Source organism: Marmota monax, unplaced genomic scaffold, assembly GCF_021218885.2.
Source record: "Marmota monax isolate L192 unplaced genomic scaffold, Marmota_monax_Labrador192_F-V1.1 WCK01_AAM20220418_F8-fsc00051, whole genome shotgun sequence".
NCBI lineage: Eukaryota > Metazoa > Chordata > Mammalia > Rodentia > Sciuridae > Marmota > Marmota monax.
Genome location: NW_026695202.1, coordinates 16510447 through 16523003, shown reverse-complemented (window position 1 = coordinate 16523003; position 12557 = coordinate 16510447). Strand labels below are relative to the sequence as shown.

Sequence of the window (12557 nt, the reverse complement as noted above, 5' to 3'; positions counted from 1 at the left end):
GTGTCAAGCACATGGATCAGATCAGACATTTTTATTGCTCTCTATTTGCAAATTTCTTAAAATAGAGCAAAATAAAAAACAGAGGCAGGTTGCACCTGAAACATCTGATCACTGTTTTCTCAAATCTGTCCCAGGAATCTCTCTCTACCGACAGTATTCCCACACTGTTAAGTGTAAGCACTTCCCAACTCACCAAGGTACCCCTTTCCTACTGCGTTGGTTGTTGGGCATTTGAATCCATGATCTTACAGGATAAAAAAATAGCATTTTATTTAAACAGATCCTCAAGCCACTTCAGAAGTCTATTTAATGTACAATACCTCCCAAACTTAGTGACCACTACAAACCGAATCACTTCAGCTGCAACTCTCCTAGCCCTGCTGCAATGGCAACTACATGAGGGAAGCTGGGAAATGCCAAGGCGTATCCTGCTGTGGAGGGATGGGATGAGCGGTCATCTGCAGCCTTGGAGCTGTGAGCACTACAGCTTAGGCGCCCCCCAGCCAGCTTCCATGCACAGCTGACTACTGTGCTGATCACAGAGACCCACCATAAGTTTTTGGGATTTAAATTCTATTAACCATTCACATATTCAATAAGCATTTACAAGCACAGGACTAGCAGAGCAGAAACAAACAGGACACACTCTGCCCTCAGGGAGTCTGACCAGGTGGACAAGGAGCCTCGATGCTGAGCAGCAGCTGGCTGTGCATCCAGGGAGACTGCATGGAGACTGCCTTTCAGCAGGGCCCTGCAGGACGAGGCACAATCTGTGGCACAATCTAGACACACTGCAAGATACATTATTACCAAAACCTGGGGTCACATCCAAACTCAAAGCCAACAGGAACCACTCAATGCTGATTTGGTTCTTACCAGTGGAGAATGTCCCTTTACCTCTACAAAATTGAAAACAAAAGTGTTTTTGGTATTTATGGGGCAGGGGAAGTGTTTCTTTCCAGTAGTCTTTGAAAGATAACAAATTAATGGGAGCAAACCCAACTCAGGCAGCAGATCTGCTGGGTGAGAATGCATGCAGTGTCCTTCCTCCTCGGGACCTCCTGGGATGGGCACAGTTTGGAGCCAGAGCTCATGAGCTTTGCAACACTCCAGAGGGGCCTGGAGGAGAATCCATCTTCTGCTGAGAGGAGGTGGACAGAGGCCTTCACACCTGCAGGCAGAAGCTAATGGGCCAGAACCCAGGACTAACCTTTCTCACCCTCAACCTGTCTCCCTGGTGCCAACCAAAATGTACAGCTGGGCACGGTGGCACACGCCTGTAGTCCCAGAGGCTTGGAAGGCGAAGGCAGGATGGTCGTGAGTTCAAAGCCAGCCTTAGAAATTTAGCCAGGCACAGAACAACTCAGTGAGACCCTATCTCTAATAAATTACAAAACAGGTCTGGGGATGTGGCTCAGGGGTTGAGACCCCTGAGTTCAATCCCTTGTACCCAAAAACAAAAATTTTAAAAAAAGTCCAAATACTTTTCTTTCCACCCTATATGGGTCTTAAGACAACTTGGGCGGGACTGGGGAGATAGCTCCTTGCATGCACAAGGCCCTGGGTTCAATCCCCAGACAACCAAAATAAATAATAATAATAATAATAATAATACCACCACCACCACCCAAGAAAACAACTTGGTCTAAACAGTCATCACACAGGCTGAGCTGGTGAGGGTAAGGGCAGCCTGTGATGGGCACTCTCTTTAGGCCCTCCAGGGTATCACTGCCAGGAGGTACAGAGTCATTAAGTGCTACAGAAGCAAAGAACACACCCCTTCAAACAAGAGCAAACCAGACTGGGTTCCTTCAGTCACCTCTAGAATAGGCTGCAAACATAGCCCACGCACGCAGGGCACTCCTCTCCAGAAGCAGCCCACGCATGCTAGCCCCCGAACAATGCAGAGAAGAAGCAAGTTCCTTCACGCGCAGCCCACTGGACGCTAGGGCTTCTCCAGCGGAGTCTTACCTTAAACTATCTGGGTGCTGGGGATGTAGCTCAGAGCTGGACTGTGTGTTTAGCGCGTGAGAGGTCCTGGGTTCCATCCCCAGTACCCCCCACCAAAAAAAACTTAAATAAAACAAAGTCCACCAAAATCCCCCCAACAAAAAAAAAGAAACCCACAAATCTCTTACCACCAAGTTATAAATTTAAATTCTGTTCTTAATTTCCCTAACCACATAGTCTAAAAGGTGATCTAGCTTGTTCTATGTATTTATAAGGCTGAAATAACAGCAAAAGTCTGTTCCACATAAGCGATGATGCCATTTTATACAATGTCTACAAAACATTTGAAAAATGGACTTTATATCAAGCACCAAAACCAGGTATAAAAGTGGAGAACCTCAATTCCAGAAAAGGACAACTCAACGGGCCGTGTCTTCTGTGTGTGGCGCAACACAATCAGGGTGGGCATGAAACAGTGATGCTGGTCACCCGAGACACTCATCCCATGCCACCAAGAGCGCACCCACTCACACACCCGGACCGTAGGAGAGCAAGGAGGGGAGGGAAGTTTGGCAAGTCTAAAATGCATCTACAGTAAGTAGAAACATTTTAGTGAACATTTTAGAAAATGACTTAATATTTATTATAAAAACACTAATGCTCATAGCATGCAAGAAAAAGAGCACATGGAGCAAGATGTCACTAAGAGCAAGATATCGCGGCCAATGGTGCTCCCCTCTCTGCACTCCAGTTTCTTCATCTTTTATATGATGAGAATTATCATTAGGTTTCTTTTCTATATTCCAGAGTGAAAATCAGCTTCATAAGCAGATGGGCAGTTACGCTGTTCATGACTGGGTGCAGTGACCCCCAGCTGCTACTCAGTGAATGGGCATAGAGGGGACGAACTATGTGTGTGTCTGTGGACTGACTAAAGGTTGCTCTATCTAAACACAAAGGAATATTACATGGATATTTAAAAGGATAAAGCAGAAATACATTTTCTTTTTCACACAGAACTGTTTCTCTTAACCTAGTATTCAATAAAGCAAGTTACAAAATTATATAGGAAAAAAACCTTTTCTTTTCTCTGATTCTCTCACACATACATAAAACTTTTAACACTGTTTACAGGCTTGACAGATGTAAGCTAGTTAAAAAGAGCTGTTGTGGGATTGTGGCATGTCTTATATGTTTAAGATGTGGGGGGGGAAGGAAACATTTTTTTTCTGCTATCAATTAATTTACTTCTGCTTCCAAGCTGCACAAGATTTGCCAAGCCCATTGCCTCTTGTCTTTCATGGAGGGTGACCACCTAGATGTTCATCATCTGGTGTGTCCTGGGGTCATCCCTGCTGGGGCTGCTGGCAGTTCTGGCACCGACCCACCCGATTGACAAGCATCTGCTTAATGTTCAAAATGATAACTGCTAGTAGACAGCACGCTGGTCTTAACTGGTTGGTGTCAATAAACTCAAGTGATTGGTAAGTTATAACATTTCTCAAAGTTTCATTATCATTTTAAACTACACAAAACCAGTCTGTCACAAAGAAATGATGTTCCCAGTGCAATGACACAGTCATTCAGTGCCGAAAGGGAATCCGTGCACATTCCTCTTACTTTCCAAGCACTGAAAATGCATTTAACATTACATCAGAAAGTGCTGATTAACTCCCAAACTGCCAGTCTGTCGTGCAAGGGAAACAAACACAAGATATTTCAGTCTGGAAGTAGTAAATTAAACCTTTTTACCTGTGTGGTGACAGGTTCTTGGTTCTCAGCGTGTCTTGCCACACACTGTCACTTCACGGATCAGGTAGGGCCTTTAACTTCAACCTTGGCAGTGGGAAGACGGAGGAGGAAATGGTTACTGTGTTTTCTGGATGCCCCCCAACTCTCCACCACCTTAGGAAAGTCACGGTGACCCTGCTTCTTGAAACGACAACGGGGTCATGGGGCCGTGTCCGGGAAAGCTCTGTGCCCTCCTCCCATAGCCAGTCCCTGGTTTCTTTGGGGGGTGAGGGTAGTGGCAGAGGTTGAGGTGGATATCAAGCCATAGGGTTCCAGAGTGCCCCTCGGCGCCCAAAACATTACACAACCATGGAAGGAATCTAGACACGTGGGGCACACCTCCCTCCTTTATGTTTAAGAAGAAAACAAATAAGCCGGCCGTGGGGAGGTGGGCGTGGGCAAAGAGCTCTCGCGGCTCCCATCCCGGGCATCAATCTGTGAAGCTTCACTGGAACCACGAGGGCCGCTCCGCCCAGGGCGCGGAGGAAACCCGGGTGTGCGGTTTCACAGAGTCGCCACCCTACCCCACAGAGCCTGCCCTAGGCTGCCCTGGGTTGCTCACTGCGTTCGGGAGCAAAGTGAGAACTGTTCGTCAAACGTGGTCCGCAGCTGGTGACACTAATCGCGTGTGTGTCTCGTCGGGCAGCGGCCGCAGGGTGCACTAGCCCCAGGGTCGATCTATCTGGGCCTAGGGTTACCTTGCCTTGGGGATCCCTGGGGGGAGGGTCCCGGGAAACGCCCCCCCCCTAAGCTGGTGACGACCAAGCTCCACCACGCAGGGGGGAGGACAGGGCACGTCGGGATATCCCCGCCCGTGGGCCTTCCCTCCCAGGGTACAACCAGAGGACCCGTCGTCGCTGCGGTCCCCCGAACTCCGCGAAGCCCCCAGCCCCGACAGCTGCGGATGCGGGAGTTCAGAACAGGCCCCCGGCGCTCCGAGAGAGACTGAGCCTGGGACAGCCTCGTGGGCCCTGCGCGCCCCGCAAAGTTCTCTGCGTGTGCCCTCGCCCCGCGCCCCGCGCCCCAGGGTCTCTAGACCCGCGCCCCCAAGGTACGCGCATGCGCCGTCCAGCCCCTCCTTTGCCCTGTCCACCGCCCTCTTCGTCCTGGGGCAAGGGACACCAGGGCCTCGACCCCCGCCCGCCCGCCCGCCTGCCCCTGGGTACCTGGGGCCGCGGTCCGCCGCCTGCCGGTCCTCGGGGCTAGCGCACCGAGGGAGGCGGCGCCAGGCAGGGCGCAAGCGGCCGCCTCCACCCCGCCGCCCGCTGCCCCCGCCGTGGGGCCGCTGCGTCCCCGGCCCCTGCCCGGCGCCGCCTCCGCGCGACGGTGCCAGCCGCACCCCCGCGACACGCACCGCCCCTCGGCCGTCCCCCCCCGGGTCCGGCCGCTGGGTGACCGCCCCGGAAGCCCCGCCCCGGGGCCCGAGCCTGGGCCCTGGGCGGGACACACCCCCGGACGGCGGCTCCTGATTGGCTGTTGCAGGGGAGGGGGCGGGCCGCTTTCGGCCATGCCTCCTTCGGGTAGGGAGGCGGTGGCACCAAGGGGGAAACTGAGGCTGGAGAGGCAAAGGGACTGCCCAAGGTCACCCGGCGAGGGAGAAGAGCGCTGCGATGGGTCGCTGCGTGCTCCTGGGCATCCGCGACCCCTCAGGCCCGCGCACCGGGAGGGGCTGAAGTTTAAGTGTGGCACAGGCGCCAGCCCGCGGGACGGGTGGAGGTTCCCGCCGGGCGCCCGTGCCACGCTGGCCAGGCCCGCCTCCCTGACGAGCTGGTCTAGACGAGGAGCGGGTCTCGAACCTTGTTGGGCTGGGAGCCGGCGGGGAGGGAACCTTGTCCCGGAACCCCAGGATGCAAAATAGAGAGAACGCGAGCGCCAGCCGGGAGCACGCGCCAACAGGTGGTGGGGGTGCCAGGGCGGGTGTGGCGGGCGGGGAAGAGAAGGTGAAGGGCAACGCGGACGGGCGTGGGGAGGCGCCGCCGGCTCCGACCCTCTGCCCCCGCCCCGCCCCTGGCTGTCGGCGAGCCTTGCCGCCCCTCTCCGTGCGCTGGGGTGAGGGGCTGATATGGTGCCCAGCCGAAGCGCTGGGGCTCTGCCAGCGCAGGGGGAGGTCGCGGCCCAGCAGCCAATTGCGAAGAGAAGGGGAGAGCGTTGCAAAGCCGCTTTGTTGGGACCGCGCGGTCGGAACTCCCGGACGGAATGCACAAGCGTCAACGTGCCAGCGCAGGGTGCCCCTCCTTTGGGAACGAAATGTGTGCTATGCCAGGCCTCCTCTCTGCCCTCATCCTGCATCCGCCACTATGTTATTTGTGGCGACAAGTGCACAGGAGAACCTAAAGGGAAGAAAACTTCAAACACAAGCCTCCATTACTCTGGAGGAACTGGAGATCAGGCCCTGCTTGGCCCTTTTACAAAGTTCCTCAACTCACCCTTGCTGATTAGTCCCATACCTGGGGTGAACTTTGCCCCACCCTCCAGACACCCACATAACCTTCGAGCTTGCCCCCTGGCAAGCCCAACTTTTATTGCATATGCTAGCTAGTGATAGCTAATGTTTGTGTATCAGAGTTTGCAAAGTGACCTGCACATGTTATATCCTGGATATCATAGGTGGGCAGGCAGCAGCATTGTCTATTTACCCAGCAAGTGGTAGTGTTGTACCTGTATTCCTGGCTGTAGCAGTCAGGGAGGCCCCTGTGGAGCCCATGAGCTGCATCCTCATGAGGACCTCTGGGCACAAAGATGGCATCTTACATCCCCCAGGTCCCCAGGCGCCAAGGAGAGAGAGTCTATGTGCCGGTGTGTTGGCTCTTTTTCTCAGATGGTCAACTAGGCAGTTGGAAAGAACTAGCAAACATGTATGGACAAGGACCAAGGGTGTACAGAGCTCATCAGAATGGTCATGTACACTCACCAGTCACAGATCATTTATATTCTTGGGTTCTTGGGGCTCCCAAGGTTTTAGGGAGGAAACATTTGGTTGTCACGTGCTCTCAGACAGCCTTCCTGGGTTTCCTAAAGGAAGAGGGAAGCTCAGGGCTTCTTTCATGGAGTAGCCCGGCCAGAACCAGCTCCATATCTGCTGTCTCTGGGGAACAGTGAGTTTCTTTAGAGAAAGCACTTTCAGAGTATAGAGGTAAGACACCTGTCACATGCAGAATGGGAGAAGCTGTCACAGAGGGCACAAGCCCTGCTTGAGGATGCCTCCTCAACCCTTCTTTCAGTGTTGATGGGCATGGGCACCAGAGGTTCTGCCTGCACAGAGGCCAAGTAGAACTCTAGTTCTGGGACTTATAGGTGCACTGGAAATGTCTCTGGGCTCAACTGAGAATCCTCCTCCCTTGGAGCACATGTAGCTTGCTGTCCTGGCTTGTGTGCTGCCTCAGCCCCTTTTCACGTTTTTTAACCTTTAAGATGTTCCAAGAGGTCATCATGCCCACATTACAGTAAGAAAAACGAGGTACCAAGAGTCCCCTGTGGCACCAGGTCATGCAGGACGGTTGAAAGGCCCAAGAGAAGGTAGGTCTGTAAAGCCACACCTGCTGTGTGCACCCACCTGCCAACCACCAGGGCAGCAGGAGAATCTGGAAGCTGGAACATCCAGAAGAGGAGAGGAAATACCCAGAGGGGGCCACTGCAGGGCCATGGGTGTGCCACTCTGAGTAGGCAGCAGGTTAGACCCCAGACCTGGGAAGTGGGTGTCACAGGTCATCTGTGTCCAGACAGCGTGTGAGACTACTGCCTGCCCCTGCCCCAGTGAAGCTTGTCCCAAGAGTCTGGGGTTCAGGCTGTCTGTTTACCCTGCAGCTTAGGTAAGCCCTTTCCAGGAACCACCCAAGGCCTCTGAGGGTCACTGGCTTGCCCTCTGCTGATCTGCAGCCTCCTGTCGGGTTGGCTTTGTGTGGCCAGGGTGTTTAACCGGGGCAGTGGTCTCTGATCTCCTGGTAGCATGCCCTCAGATCAGGTGGTGGAAGTCTGTCAGGGCAGGGCAAATAGGGAGCCCCGGTAGGTTGAGGCTGGACCTTGGTGAGGGCCAACTGTGGGCATGCTTAGCCGCCACCCTAGGACTGACATTCCAGGTAACAAAGTATTGTCCCGCTAACGTACAAAATTCACAATAGCCCCCAAAGACAGCTGGGTGCACCCCCATTTACAGATGAGGAAACCAAGGGCCAGGAATGACAGCACTTGGCCAAAGTCCCTAAGAGGAGCGGGAGACCTCTCAGTTCAAATCCACTCCGCCAGCAGCATCAGCACCTGCCCCGGGTGCCCTGGACTCGGCTGTCTGGTGCTGAAGCCACCTACCCCCTGACATCTCAGCTGCTGGCAGACAATGGAAGCCTGGTGTTCAGAATCAGTCTGACCCCAGCTGCCCCAGGGGGTGGCAGCAGCATGTTTGGAAGCCCTGGCAGGAAAGAGGGCTGTGCTGAAGGGGAGAGAGGGTGGGAATAGTATAAGATAAGCAGAGGTGGGCAGGACCCTGGCCAGGCAGGGCCTTGTACTTGGGTGGGGAGTGAAGCTTTTTGTTCTGAGGGTTGTGGGAAGCCTATCATGGAGGGTTGTAAGGAGGGGCATGACCTCATCAGGTTAGTAATAAATGATAACAGGTGCTTGTTAACCACTGGTCTTTTACCCAGGTGGTGGGTGAAGCTGCAGGCTCACTCTAGGTCTTCAGGCCCAGAAACTGCTACTACTGTGGGCACTGTACCCCTTTGACAATTAACCTGACTCTGATCAAGGGTAACAGACTGGCCTGCTCACCTATAGGCCTTGGGAAGGCCAGCCCATCCCAGCCACAGCATCGCTGCCTCCCCAGAGACAGGTGCCTCCACAGCCAGGCACAAGCTCTGCCCCCAGGTGGCTTAGGCAGCAGTGGCTGCTCCGTCTAGTCCAGAGGTTGGACCCGAAGCTTGGATCAGTGTGACCTCTAGTACCACGGGAGTCTCACTGCAAGGCATGGAGTGTAGGTGGATTCATTCTAATCTGTGAGCCAGTAGGAGCTGCAGCACTCTGACCCAGGCAGGGGCCGACCCTGAGCTGCCCTGCCATGGGCAGGCAGGGGTGAGGGGAGGCAGAGACCGGCTTGGTGTGATGGCCACAGGTGCAAAGTACAGAGCTCCCCTTCCTCCCAGGCCGCGCTCACCAAGGTTTTAGTTAGATGCGGTCTGAAAATGTAAGTGGAAAATTCCAGAGATAAGCAATTCCTATATTTCAAACAACTTACTTATATATTGTCATAATTGTTCTATCCTGTTGTTAGTCTCTTACTGTGCCTAACTCATAAGCATGCCCGAATAGGATAACTATCTATGTGGTCTGGCACTATTGAGGATCCAGGCATCCCTGGGGTCTTGGGACAGATCCGTCACAGATGGTGGGGGACTACTGGACCTGCAGGTATATATGCCTCTGCCTGGACACCCCCTTCCAGGTCCTCTAGGGAAATCAATAGGCCAAGCGTGGAGCTGGGCTCCAACAGACTAGACTCAAATCCTTGCTGTACCTTTTAGTTCCTCTCCCACCTCAAGCATTGGACTTGACTCCAGTCTGAGCCTCCTCATCCTCCAAGCAGGGCAGGGACGCCTACTGGGAGGGTCCTGGTGGGAGGCTGAGGAGGGAGCTCACGGAGTGCAGGGACAGGGCCTGATGGTGCTCCAGCATGGTAAGCGCTGGTCCAAGGGCTCTGCCCAGGGCTGCCTCCCCAGGGAAGCCTGCTGGGCAAACACCTTGCTGCAAAGCCGTCTCCTGTCTGTGTCCCCCCCCCCCCGCCTCCTGCACCCTGGCCATTCCCCACCATCTTCAGAGCCCATCTCCCTGGCCTGTCTCACCGCCCAGAGCCACTAAGACCCCAGCTGGGTGCCTGCTCCTTGCCCCCTCACATGACCTTCCCTTCCCCTAAGCTGCCTGCTCTTTGGTGTCAGCAGGCCCAGGCCATCTGAACTTGAGCCCAGGAGAGCCTGCAGGCCCCTCTGAGCCTCCCTGTGAATGTGGCTGAGCAAATGGGGGAATGTTCTGCTGGCATAGCTAGGTCTTGGTTTTCACTAAAATGAGGAACTAGACCATGCTGTCAGGGCCCTGGAAGAGAAAGGCTGTCTTTGACAAAGTTTTCCTGATCAGCAGCAAGGTATAAACCATGACATTACAGACAGTTTTCTAGAAAGCTCCATCTGGTTGTTTTAAAGAAATATCCTTATTCTTCCTGAGATCACGTCCTTTATGTGCTTTTGTTGTTGTTGAAAATGCCTTTTCTTAGTGAAAACTTCTGAGATGAAGTGCTAGCAATAGCTGGTAGGGATTGGTTTGTTTTGACTTGGCCCAACAAAGACATTGGCACCCCATGTCAGTGTCTGTTCAAAACCATATTGGCGGAAAGCCCGAGGCCCCACGAACACCCCACCCCTGTCCAGACAGCGCTGCTCACTGATAAGCTAAGGAGTGTTGCGAAGGCTTCGTGACAGTGTTCCAATCTTTCCGTGCCCAGCTCTCTCCTCTGGTTTTATTTGTGATAGTTATTCTCAAGTCAACACGTTGGCTTGTGTTGAGACTTGTAGCATGGCATAGAAAAGTCTGTGAGCGCCTGATTTTGATCTTTAAGGAGGCCCAGGCGCGGGGTGTGGGCGGTGAAGCCTGCAGGAGTCACACCCATGGGAGTCCTGGCTCACACGCCACTGGGCACCCTCCCAGGGGCTCAGCCTGGGGAAGCACATGCCCTCTACCTAGAGCCTGGGCTTCTGGGGCACGGGGGTGACTGGAGGCAGGAAGGAAGCTTAAGGAAGTTTGATTGCTCATGGTTTGTGAAGGCAGTCTGTGTTTCTCTGGGGGCTATGACAGGGGGCAGTGAAGGACAGGGGCCTCGAAATGCAGGGGCCAACACCCTGGCAGGCAGGGCTGTTGGGTAACTGGTAGGAGAACAGTCTGGGAGACCGTGACCCCATCACTTTACCTCTCCAGGTGAAAGCATCATGGCAGGTATTAGTGCTGAGCTTGATATTAAAACCAACCAAAAAACTGGTGAGTGCTCAGTAGGAGCGAGGACTGGCACTTTCCAAGCAGGAGTCCTGTTTTCCTGCCGAGCAAGACCCCAGTGCTGAGTTCCTCTGGGCAAGCAAACAAGGTGGGCTCTGGCGCTTGTGGGCAGGTAGACGTTTCCTCTTCAATCCCGTGTTCCTGGCCTCTTGAGGCCTTGGGGTATGTTGGGAGCTGTGCTGACCATCCACCCTTCCTGGCCTGTCTAAACTGCTGTCCCCTTGACACCTCCAGCTCCCCCCAACCCCTGCTGGGAGTCGTCCTCACTGACCCCTGGATCACCGGCTAGCCTCCACCTCCTGCCTACCTCCTTCTTCTTCCTGCGACATTTCCTTGCCTGCCTCCCTCGCCAGACTTGGAGGGCCTCAGCCTTCCCTACATGTGGCCTCCAGGGATGTCAACGGACCTGCTGCAAAACCGCACCAGCTCTATTGTCACGTGTGTGCACGTACGAACATGCAACAGCAAAGTCCACCCTTACGTACTACTAAACACACCAATAAAAAATGTGGGGAGAAAATTTAAAAAAGAATGGCACCAGCCTCATGTTGTCCACCTGGGAGCCCAGGCATCCAGGGCTGTGGCTGCACAAGAATTTGGACCCTGCACATGGGAGGCCTTGAAATGCAGGCAACAGAGCTGGGACCTTGCTCTGGAGACAGCAGGGAGCTAAAGAAGATGTTCAAGCAGAGCAGTTACAGATTCAGAGGCAGAGCACTTACCCACCTGCTTGTCCTCATGTGCCCGGGTCCTAGAGGAAGGAGCAGGACACAGTGTCCTGGACGTTGTTCCACAAGGCCCAGTGGAACTCGGCCCCCAGGGTGGCAGGAAGTGGTCTTGCCCTGTGGGGCACTGTGTGATGAGCACACGCAGGCAAGTCCCACGACAGATGTAAAACTCAGAAACTGCTGTTCATGGGGGCAGATGTCACGGCTGAGTGCTTCGGCAATCTCTCCAAGGGCAGTGGGATTAGGACGGTGCAGGCAAAACCAGAGGACACCACCTGGGAAGGGCCGGTGCATTTTAGAAGGCAGTTTGCGTCCACCTGTGGGAAGGGGCAGGGGGGAGATCTTCTTATGTGTACCCTTTTTATCAAGAGCAAGTCCTTGGGCTGGGGATGTGGCTCAAGCGGTAGCGCGCTCGCCTGGCATGCGTGCGGCCCAGGTTCAATCCTCAGCACCACATACAAACAAAGATGTTGTGTCTGCCGAGAACTAAAAAAAAAATAAATATTTTTTTTAAAAAAAAGAGCAAGTCCTTGACTCCTTCCCTCACACACAGAGGTTACACAGTATCAAAGGCAGGGAACACCTCGCCCCGCTCTGCCCAACAGTCACTGCCAGGCCACCCAGCCATTGTGTGCCCGCGCCTCCCTCCTGGCTCGGGGAAGTCCAGGATGAGCCCGCCTGGGCCTGTGGCCTCTTCTGTGGAATTCTTGGGGGAATGAGAGCCGCACCCTGTGCTCAGCCCACGGCTTGTGCACCTCCACGGTTGCTGTTTGGAATGGAGTCTCTCCAGTCTGCTCAGGAGGAGGCGCTCTGAGGCTGGTTCTCACTCACGGTGCCTTGGCTCCTTTCATCCCGGTATCACTGGTGAGTCTCAGGACCCTAGAAAGAGTATTTGTGGGCTTCCCTGAGGTCAAGGGTAGAGGGTCCTTCTAACAAGGGTCCATATCTGCTGCTCTTGTCCAGAGCATCTGAAACCCAGTGCGCAGCCGGAAGCTCAGTGATGACGATCAGGTTCCAGCTTTGCAGGGCCAGTCCTTACGCTCAAGTCGAATTTCTTTCCCTTTT

General features: G+C 54.1%; 1 protein-coding gene across 2 annotated transcripts in view; it reads right to left on the bottom strand.

The window, feature by feature from the left end:
* Positions 1 to 5034, bottom strand: part of Ppara (peroxisome proliferator activated receptor alpha) — a 60264-nt gene extending 55230 nt beyond the window's left edge. Inside the window, exons 1-2 of one of the 2 annotated variants that reach the window (XM_046429276.2) lie at positions 4908 to 5034; positions 3703 to 3786 (exon numbers count right to left, since the gene is read on the bottom strand). The gene's annotated coding sequence lies outside the window, so the exon portion shown is untranslated. Of the gene's footprint in view, positions 1 to 3702; positions 3787 to 4303; positions 4558 to 4907 lie in introns of those variants that run through there. The other variant, XM_046429277.2, reaches the window with a different exon arrangement.
* Positions 5035 to 12557: the final 7523 nt, after the last annotated feature.